The sequence below is a fragment of the Marmota marmota genome, unplaced genomic scaffold (genome assembly GCF_001458135.2).
Source record: "Marmota marmota marmota unplaced genomic scaffold, marMar, whole genome shotgun sequence".
NCBI classification, from domain to species: Eukaryota; Metazoa; Chordata; class Mammalia; order Rodentia; family Sciuridae; genus Marmota; species Marmota marmota.
This window is the reverse complement of record NW_026000057.1, coordinates 42,419,932-42,429,305: the sequence shown is the minus strand read 5'-3', so window position 1 is coordinate 42,429,305 and position 9,374 is coordinate 42,419,932. Positions and strand designations below refer to the sequence as shown.

Genomic DNA, 9,374 nt, shown 5'->3' with positions numbered 1-9,374 from the left:
ATATATATATATATATATATATATATATATATCTTCTGTTTCAAATAGCTTAAAACTACTAGGATCCAGACAGATTTTTGTATCATCCATCCATGTGTTATATATTAACTACTGAGTGATTAAGAAATGAATTGAAAGCAATCATTTGAAGAAAATAGTATGTGAAAGTTTAGACATTAATCATAATACATTTATCACCTAAAATTACCTTTGTAATTTGGCATTTATATCTTTGTAGGTCTTTCAGATGCTAATCAAGCATTTTACCATTGAACCACACTCCCCTACACCACACACACACACACACACACACACATATACACACAGTCCTATAATTATTTTTAGAAAACTAAAAACAATTTGTTGTTTTTAAAAATAAAATTAAAAATAACATTCCTGAAATTCCATTCTCAGGATTTGAGTTCATAAAGCTCGACAAATTTGAAGGAGAATGGCATATTTGGGTTGGTTTCTATAGGATCTCAAGCTGCTTTTTAACCAATCTGGTTTTGAGTATCTATTCTAGTGTTTAGGATCCTAGGGTATGTGACTTACTATAAAGATCCTATCCCCACCCTCCAGTTTCTGAGAGGCATCATCAGTATTTAGTGGGATTATTTTTACTTCTCAGGCATCTGTTTAAACCATCTTTAAAAAAAAAAATTACTGACTGGGCCAACAATATTATCACAACAAGGGAAGGAACAAATTCTCCTTTCATATCCAAGAGGAGCATAATCTAAACATTTTGGATGTTAAACATTAAGTAAAAGTATGCATAAAGACAATGCTTCCATACCAGCAATAAGATCAGGCTGTTGGCTGAGATGGATGAAGCAAAACCTTTCACATTGCCTAGATCATTGTATATAGAAGAAGCTGTCAATTTGTCATAACATGGTGATTTCTCATCAAATGTTCCGTATCCTTCATCTGTGTGATGTAGGAATTACCTAAGCTCTGATGCTTAATGATATATGTTTACAAACTTTTCTAGAAAGATGTGGTTTTACTCTCCTCTCTTCTTCTCCAAGGTTCTTACAGATTAGAGAAGGTCTATTGTCCACAAACTCTAATAGTGGGTGCTACTTCTTGAACATATGTGAGCTATTTTATTCACAGCATAAACTGACATTTTTCCAGCTGCACTTCCCTTATACTTTCAGAGTTAATTTACCATCTCTAAAGCATAACAATACAACATTTGACAGAATCCTTAACACGCACTTACATAACTTAAGATGCTAGAAGCAAATTCCCTACATCTTCATGGAACTGAGATCTGAAACTCCGTACTGACACATGTAAAAGAGATATTTAACCACTGCAGATTAGAGAAATGTCTCTAGGTGTTAGATGAATAATTCTGCTATGCATGAATTGTTGCCTCTCTCTGTCTCATTAATACATTACCCATTCTACCTCCACGCCTTTGATTTTGCTTCTTTTTTAGTCAAGCATGCACCTCCCCTCCTCCACCATCTTTGTTCATTGTCTCCTTCAAAGTTCATCTTAAAATTCACTTTCCCCTAAAAGTTTGCATCACCTCTATATTAATCCCTAAATTTTTTCTAATGTCGTTTTGATGAAGGTTGGGACTCTCCAGGCAAGGTGGCAGGCGTCATAATCCCAGTGACTCAGAGGCCAAGGCAGGAAGATCACAAATTTGAAGCCAGCTTTGGCAATTTAGGGGGAACCTCAGCAATTGAACCAGACTCTGTCTCAAAAAATAAAAAGGACTGGGGTGTACCTTAGTGGTAAAGTTGGACTATTATCAGCTCCTCTTTTTGCATGATATGTCTGGTCTCTCTCACTGACTTCCTCATAGATCTAACTACACACACTAGGACTAAATGTTTGCTAAATAAATGAACAAAAGCAGCTGCAGATAGATGTACAATTCATAACATCAATATTTATCTGGACTATGCTGGTCTGAGCTTCTCTCTCTTATGCATTAACAATAACCATTTAGTTATTTTAAACATCTTTAAGCATGACAAATTTTAACTCCCTTTACTGATTTAAAACAAAGACTCCTTTTAGTGTTTGACACTGTTCAAGATGACTTTTCCTAGAAAAGAAATTATAATGCTTTATTAAGAAAGAAAAAAAAAACTGACACTATGAACCAAAAAAGTAATAGGCTCGCAACTCCTAGAAGGAATTTTTTTTTTTTTGGAGGGGGAGGATAGAGGGGATTGAACCCAGGGGTGCTTAACTACTAAGCCACATCCCAGTCCTTTTTTATCTTTATTTAGAGACAGGGTCTCACTGAGTTGCTTAGTGCCTTGCTAAGTTGCTGAGCCTGGCCTTGAACTCATGATCCTCCTATCTCAACCTCCCATGCCACTGGGATTATAGGTGTGCACCACCCTGTCTGGCTAGAAAAATACTTGTTTTATAAATAACTGGCCATTATGCTCGTTCTGCCCATCTCTCCTTTCTTCATTTCAGGGAAATTTTCTCATACTTTCTCCAGAGAAACTTGAATATACTATTCATACTCCTATCTTTAGGGCTATCCAAAATATACCATGTGATGGTCCCCAAACCTTGCTGCTCAGTGCTGAACCAGATTGGGCAAAGGGGGAAAAATACAAACCCTGGCACTCCTAGGATGGCTGAAATTTTCTATTTTCTGATTGAACAGATTTAAATGAAAAATTCAGAAGATATCAGTAACTATGAAAACAGAATTTCCAGTGAAAAGCTTCCTAGCTATGATCACTCCAAACTTTGCCAATGATCTAATACTTCCTAATCAAATGCAAAAGTGTGAGGGTCCATGGGCACTTCAGAAGTTAGAACAATCCTAGGTCAGGGGGTGTAGCTCAGTGGTAGAGCACTTGCCCAGCATGTGGAAGCCCTGAATTTAATTCCCAGTATCAAAAAAAGAAAAAAAAAAGTTAAAACAATTCTTGTTCTCCCTCCCAGTGGTTAACTAACAGATAAGATCCAGACAGGTTTGTCACAAAAGCTTGGGCAAAGTGATAACTTATATACATAACATATTGTCAAGTTGAAGCCAAGGTTACCAAATGCTGTGCAGCACTCATGTCTTAATAATAAGCCTGTAGATGGTTGGGATCTCTGTGGACATCTGACAAGGGATATGTTTTCTGCCAGGGCAGAACAATGTCACCACTGTTCCTCAAAAATGCTTCAAAGTCATTAGGGCAAATGACTCAGAAAGCAAATATTTGCATGTTTGACCACACTTAGAGCAGGATACATGAACTTGATCTACGACTTAGAAGGTGAAATTCAAACACCCCATGATGTGGCATATTTGCAATATCTTCTTAAATTCCCAGGCATTTACTGTCGGGACTGGGTCTGTATTGCTGTTTCAAATCCATCGCTAGAGAAAAGCGATTAAGGACTGGGAACAAAGGCTGGCTTCTCAGCTGTAATCTTTTGAAAGTTGCTGCTTAAGTCCTTAAAACAGCAAATCTGAAATCCATTCACTGCTGTTCTAAACTTCACCTTTTAAGTAAGAAGTAATGATTACAGAATCATCAGGAAACTAACACCTTGGAGAAGAAGTAACTGTGTCAGTTCCGTAATTTAAATTCTGCAAAGGTACATAAAAGAGATCACAGCTACAGAGTGAGATCACGGCTCTTGATAGTGGAGTTTTCTAAAGCTCTCTTAGCAAGGTGTTACTAATACCAGGATTTGGTTCTACCATTAATTTACCTGTGTGGACTTATGTAACCTTTATCAAATTTAGTCTTCAATTCTCTATCTATTTATCTATCTATCTATCTATCTATCTATCTATCTCTTTAGGAATTAGACTAGATGATTGCTTCAGGTCCCTTCCAAGTCTGCAGTTTCTTGCTTCTAGGACATAGAAGTTGTTAACATTTGAACATACACCTAACTTGAGGTGAGAATCCAAGATGACCATCTATTTAGATAATTAGATTGTGGGGGCGGGGAGGATAAAAGAATTACTTGGCACATTGCATCATGCTTTCTGCCTCTATGGGCTGGCTTTGTTCAGTCTTGTTTCTCTGGCAGACTCACGAGGAAGATAAAAGAACCATTGTGACACACGACAAACTCTATTGGTATCCAGGAGCTCTTTGCCAAGGTAAGGACCCTTGTGCTCTTTCTTTCCTGAATATTAGCCCCACTGATAAACTTGTAACATTTTGGAACCCATCTCCTGCCATAGCTTTCTACATCCCATAATTATATGACTTCCACCTGGAAATAATCTTACTCCCAAACTGATTTTGCTGGGCAGTTTTATAGAACTCAGTAAGATAGATCTTTGCAAATAAGCTGCGTAAGTTAGCAGGGTTCTTACTTCCTCTTAAATATGTTCATAAACATGTTTTTAAAGAGTGAGTTCTATCACATTAAAAATGCTGAAAAAATAGTTCATCACAAATCTACAGTGTCAAATTAGAAAGAAAGTTTCCCTCAGAACCCTGGGATTTATTTTGTTTTTCTCTGAGTTTAAGAAGGTTACTCAAGAACATTACAAAAATGAAAAATGCAATGTAGATTTTTTTTTCAATCTAAACTAAACATGTTTAGTTACACACTTGGTATTTTTCAGTTCATTGTTAATAGAGAAGTTTTACGTAACCTTTGTTGAATTTAAAAATCCATGTAAACAAAGGGGAATGAAGGGAAGGGAGGGGGCATAGGAATAGGAAAGACAGTAGAAGGAATCAGACATAACTTTCTTATGTTTATATATAAATACAAAACCAATGAAACTCCTCAATATGTACAACCATAAGAATGGGATCCTAATTAGAATAAGTTATACTCCATGTATATATAATGTTAAAATACACAGTACTGTCATGTACATACAAAAAGAATTTTAAAAAATAAAAGAAAAATAAGAAAATAAAAATCCACGTAGATTATAGCCTATACCCTTACCACTTTTTACCAGGATAGCTTCAATTCTAGACTCACCGCTTCAGTCAAATGTATTTAACTAATTAAACTAAAGTGTGATTATCCTGTTGCATGCAAAATTCTCAATGCCAACATCATCACATGAAACTAAGGATGAGTTCTTCCAACTTTGGGAATCACTTGCTTATGGAAATAAATTTGGAACATTCTATGCCACAACTCGGGCAGCATGCTCTCTTCTTCCATGTTTGAGTACATTCAATATAATTTATTTGGCTAAAAGTTATGCACATAATGATTTTTGCCAATTGGATCTGTTATATAATTGATCAATCAGGAAAACTGCATGATTTATGGATCTACACTGGATTCCCAAATTAACACATGGCATAACTTTTCTAATTGAGGTCAGTATAAATGACCTTTACTGTTTATGCTTTACACAAATTAACCAAAATGGATACTGCCGAGCTATTCATGGCCCACAAACATCAATTAACCAATTTAATTTTACATTCCTCCCAGCTATTATTTTCATTCCAGCCTGCTGCCTCTTGACTTCTGGCAAATCAAGGACAACATTCTTTAATAGACAGTGTTAACAACTTGTGAAGTTTTCTAAAGCCTACTCCACACAATGCCCAGCACAAAAAGGGCACTCATAAATGTCATTGACTGACATTAAAGAGACCATGAGTCAAGAAATATAGGGTGTCCAAAGCCAAAAGGGCCATTTGACTAATTCTATGTTCTTTCATATTTAACGGGATTTTGAAATGCAACATTAATAAAACAATTTACCCATTGTACACTCCTACTTTTTCTGAAGAAAAAAAAATCTGTGTATTCATAATACTTAGAAAATGGCCAGCTACTGAAGCAGGGGCTCCCTACAAGCTCTGCATGAAAAGAGGGGCAAGTGATTAAAATTGAAAGGCCAGAAGGGGGCTCTGTGAACAGTCTGGCTTTGAAACCTAAGTGAGTTTTTCGGTTTTTGATGTGGTTGTCTTTTTTGTTTTTTTTCAGTTTACTAACATTTCTTCTTAGTTTTCATTTCTGAACTAAAGGAGGCAGCAAATGATGATCTGAAAAGTATTCAGTTAAGGTAAATTTAAAATTAATAGTGCATAGCATAACTGTTGATGAATTAGTGAGGGATTCTGGGGGTCAAAAGAACAACATTCTTAGGGAAAATGACTGTTTGTGGGAGGCTAGGGGAAAAGCTGAGAAGCTACTGCTCCATAGGCTGTCTAGACTGATCTATCAAAGAGGACTATCACATGCCACGGTAGTAAACAAGTGCTTGAGCATCTAGACAAGATAAATGGAGGTATTGTATTAGGGAGAGTTTGTAATTAATCTCCCCAAATGATGTCTTGCTATTAGGCGTATAGCAAACCTCACCATTGCGCTAAGATGAATTATCATTACTACAACCAGCAAATGAAGATCCATTTATCCTTGCGGTGCTTTTCAATTCCCACTTCGCTTAATATTTGGCCAATGTTTTCCTTTGAAGGTTAATAGGCATGAAGCTACATACATATGCTCAGTTTGAACGTTTAGTCTAGATGTTCTAGAATGAGAATTTTTCATAAGCTTTTTTGGTCCATGAGACACAAAATATGGAGAGTTAATGTTTTGATACGTTTGTCATTACCAAAAAAAATTCTTTAACTGTAAAACCCAGGTCCAAGTAATCATAGACACAAATGTTTTAATCTATTGGTCTCAAAGTATTTTAAGATAATAATTTCCTAACTAAATATACATACAACATGTGAAATAAGCAAAAGACATAGACATTTAAATTACATTGTGAGGCAGCAGCCAGGCACTGGGCAATCAAGAACAAATTCAAATTCAAAGTAAATATCTAATGCTAGTTCAAACCAGAGAAGATATGAGTATTTACCTTAAGATTAACAATTAAACCTGATTTATTATGAAGATAGTAACATATTTCCTGGTTCTATGATAAAACATGAATCAAATGTGTTCACTCAGCTGAATTGAATTTACTCAGTGAGTAACATAAAAATATGGTTTCCTTTAAAAATGCACGTTGACTATGCATTTAATCAAGACAAGTTGCATATAATTATGAATGATAGATAAACTCAATTCAATTTACTGCAAAGATTGAGAAAACTTCCAAAACGAGTCTGAATTCCATTGTTTAACTAAACATTTATTTGGGTCCTATCTCAAGATCTCTCTAGAGCAGATTTCTTCTATGTATTCTAAAGTATAAAGAATTGTTTATAATACTTCATATATTATTCATGCTGGAGTAAATATTCTGATTATGTATTTTTTTTCTCCATGGCATATGTGAGAATTATTTTTAAGTTTTCAATTATGTCCTACTTTTCTTTCAGAAATAGAATTACTTCACAGGCAATCAAAAATTCTGGGAATATAATCATAAAAGTATTATAAAATCAATATTATTAACTTAGTCTTCTAAAAATATGTTAGTGTGATCTTATGTCCTTTGTAAAATACTATTTGCTACATACTTTGTAAATTCATTTTGAACTTTAGTACTCCCATCTGTATAATAACGAGCTATAATAAAGAGCCTCTTAGGCTAATGTGTGTGTGTGTGTTTAATCTTTAAAGTTAGAAGTTTATAAATCCTGCTATGAGGTCAGCATATACTTTATCTTCTCTATAGCAAGATAAGAGAGGGAGAAATGAAGGAAGGAAGAAGGGAGGGAGGAAAATATAAGTTAATGCAGATCTATCTCTAAATCTTAAGGGTTTTTTTGTTTGTTTGTTTTTTCTTTTAAGAGCAGTAAAGAATTTTTTAAGAAAAATGTTTTTCCTTTCTAATAGTTCTTCAGAATACTTAAACACGCTCAGAGCCTTCACGGGTCAATAAAAACTCTCTTTCCTAAGGTCCTCCTCAAACCTGCTCCTGGCCCAGTCTTCTTTGGCTTAGTATCCAGCTGCCCTATCCACTTTGCTGTCTAAGCTGGAAATCTTAAAGATTTTAATATTCCTTTTCCCGTCCACCCAGTCTTGTGGAATTTACTCTTTCTATCTTTTTGCCACTATTTTAGGCCAGTAATTCATTTCCGGCAGAAATCACTGTAACCATCACCTAAACAGTTTCCTGCTTCTAGCCTTGCACTACCTACAATTCATTCCCTACACTACAGCCAGTGTGTTCTCTCCACAGCTCAGACCTGTTTAGGGCACTCCATAGAATTTTCACGATAAAAGCCAAACTCTAACATGGTGTAGATCTGATCCCCCTCACCCTAGTCTACATCACCCCATCTTTGCTTTTTCTTTATTGCAATTTCTTCTGTGCTTTTATTAATAACTAATCCTCTATCTGGATCACCTCCCTCCCTCTCAATATTTACAAAACTCCTCTGTGAAGCCCTGCTTGTCCCACAAGTTTAGGATCTGCTGTGGATACAGAGTCAGCATGGTGATTGTTACCCTGTATTGTGATTATCTTTTTATATGTTGGGCAGATATTTATTTTAATATGTACCTAGTACTCCTCTCAGTGCCTCTATATGTTAGGCACCCATAATTGATTACTGAATAAATGAACAATAAAAAATCTTCCTTTGCACGTTTAAAATATGATTGGTTTCTACAGACATTTATTAATTTATCCCATAAATATTTATTTAGCACTACATGCCAGGCCCAAACACATCATTTAAGTAAAAAGAGGCAAACGTGTAATATTACCAATGTACATGCTTCAGTGAGACTCTGAAAATGGCTATCTGTAGTAATTTATCCAATCACCCTTAAATATTCCTTTGTTTTGTTCTTATTACTATTCTGTCAGTTCCTGTATGGTTATTGTTTCAGATGTTTGATTTTGTTATGAAATGGTCCAGGCCCTGAATCTATTAGTAATTATCTGAAGATGAAAAGAAATGAAAAGAACAAATGCAAAGTAATAAGAGCCACAAACAGAGGATCTTTTATTAGGTAAGAAGAAGACTACTGACTACACTATGGATGGTTCAGGGTATTTATAGATATGGTTATAAAACAAACTGAGTAATCATTACTAATGCCAGAAATAAAGTGTTTGTTCTCTAGAGGTACAAATGGATTCTTACAATAAAGGGGTGCACACACACACACACACTGCCCTTCAGCTTGGCCATCATGGATCTATAAAGTATTCTGTGTAATAGAAAATTCATTTCTTTTCTTTTTAAAAAAATATTTATTTTTTTAGTTGCAGTTGAACCAATATCTTTATTTATTTATTTATTTATTTATTTTTTATTGTTGGTTGTTCAAAACATTACAAATTTCTTGACATATCATATTCGACACTTTGATTCAAGTGGGTTATGAACTCCCACCTTCACCCCATACACAGATTGCAGAATCACATCAGTTACACATCCATTGATTTACAAATTGCCATCCTAGTGTCTGTTGTGCTCCGCTGCCTTTCCCATCCTCCACCCTCCCCCCTCCCCACCTCTCCCCTC

General features: G+C 35.3%; 1 protein-coding gene across 50 annotated transcripts in view; it reads right to left on the bottom strand.

Annotated features, from left to right (window-relative positions):
• Positions 1–9,374, bottom strand: part of Ank2 (ankyrin 2) — a 554,279-nt gene that overhangs the window by 231,844 nt on the left and 313,061 nt on the right. The gene's annotated exons all lie outside the window — the stretch shown is intronic.